Source organism: Suricata suricatta, chromosome 1 (assembly GCF_006229205.1).
Source record: "Suricata suricatta isolate VVHF042 chromosome 1, meerkat_22Aug2017_6uvM2_HiC, whole genome shotgun sequence".
Classification (NCBI taxonomy): domain Eukaryota; kingdom Metazoa; phylum Chordata; class Mammalia; order Carnivora; family Herpestidae; genus Suricata; species Suricata suricatta.
In genome coordinates, this window is record NC_043700.1 from 25,400,531 (window position 1) to 25,402,145 (window position 1,615).

Genomic DNA, 1,615 nt, shown 5'->3' on the forward strand with positions numbered 1-1,615 from the left:
GGTAGAGGCCAGGCTAGGAAGAGCCACATCCTTTCAGAAAGGTCGGTGAGTCTCCCTGAACCGAAAGTGAAAGGGGCAGAGATAACAGCCACAGAAGTTTTGTCCAAATTTCCAGTTGATTCAAAAGGGAAGTTTAAAGTCTCCTCTCGAGGCGGGTTACTGTTCTGGTTTTGCGTCACTTGGATGTGGGGCGACTCTCAAACAGACCCACGGAGGGTTGTGTGAGGCCCTGCTGGGAGCAAACCAGGAATCACAAATTGGTCTGTGAATGTGCAGAGGGGTGAACTCTTTCTTCCGCTGTCTCTAGAGGTCTGGGAGAAGGACACGTGTGAGCCAAAGCACTCAGGAAAGAAAATACAGAGCAGACACAGAGCCAAGGGTGACTCCAGACAAAGGGTGGAAGATGTTGGGAGAGGAGACAGATGGTTCAGGGCAGACTCCGTGAACGTGGCCAGCAACAGTCATCAGACATCTCAAACCAAGAAGTACGATCAGAGCTGTGGTTTAGAAGGTTAATCCCGCAGCAGCGAGGGGAAAAGGCGGACACACCACCAGTCTTGGGGGAGATGGTGGGGCTGAGCGACGTCTGTGTCCTCATGGATATACTGGAGACGGCTGGGAATTCCTCTTCCTACAAGCCGTTTCCCTGCCCCACTCCCCAACAGAGCTTCGGGCAGATGCTCGGGCTATGGAATGACCGGTGTTTATTTAACCTTTGCCTCTTTTCTGCTGCACTGGGAAGAAAGGGGGTACTTTTAAGGACACAGAACCCAAGTAACACTAACACAGCATCCACCCTTGTCAAGCATATCTACCTGCTTCTCTGTCAACTCTTCCCCTTTCAGCACCTTCTGGAGAAGATGGGAACTAGGCTAGGAAGGGCAGGAAGAGGCAAGACAGGCAGGAGAGGAAACCGTCAATGGGCTGCCTTGCGCCCAGGCAATGCCCTTACAGGGCTGATCTCTTCTCTCCCCCAGTTCCTCAGCCAGGAAATGCTGTCCACCAGAGCCCCGATCACAGAGCAGGAGAGTGTGGGAGCAACAGGGGGCGAGGTGGGTGGTACTTGGAAGGTGCTGATTTCAGCAGCCCCCAACACACCTTTTGATCTAGAAACTCCTTCCCTGCCTTCAGGGACGTCCTTCATACTCTGCCTTCCAGAGCAAGGAGAGCCAAGCTCTCCCAGTGAATCTGGCATGCGCCCCGTCACCTTCGCTCCCCTCAACTGCTCTTAGCAATTGCATCTGACTTCCCTGACAAGCCATAGGTCACCTTCCACAGCCTGGGAAACTGCTCTTCACTGGAATCTGACAACCTAGTACAAGCAGATTTGCCTTGGCCCCAACCCAATGCTAGAGCATTTTGATTTCTATCTATGGCCACGTTGGCCTCTCCCCCAGGAGACCACTGCCCTCCCTCCAGCCGTCCTGGGACAAGCGCCCTTGGAGTTGAGGCTCCCTAGCCTTTCCCCGCCTCCAGCCCAGCAGGGGCACGAGCTGCTGGAGGAAGGGTCCAGGAGCACAAAGCAGGTTCAGTTCTGCATGTGGGAACCAGCAACCACAGAGGGCCCTGGGAGATCAAGATCCTTCCCTTGAGGTCCTGACGTATCATGACGGGG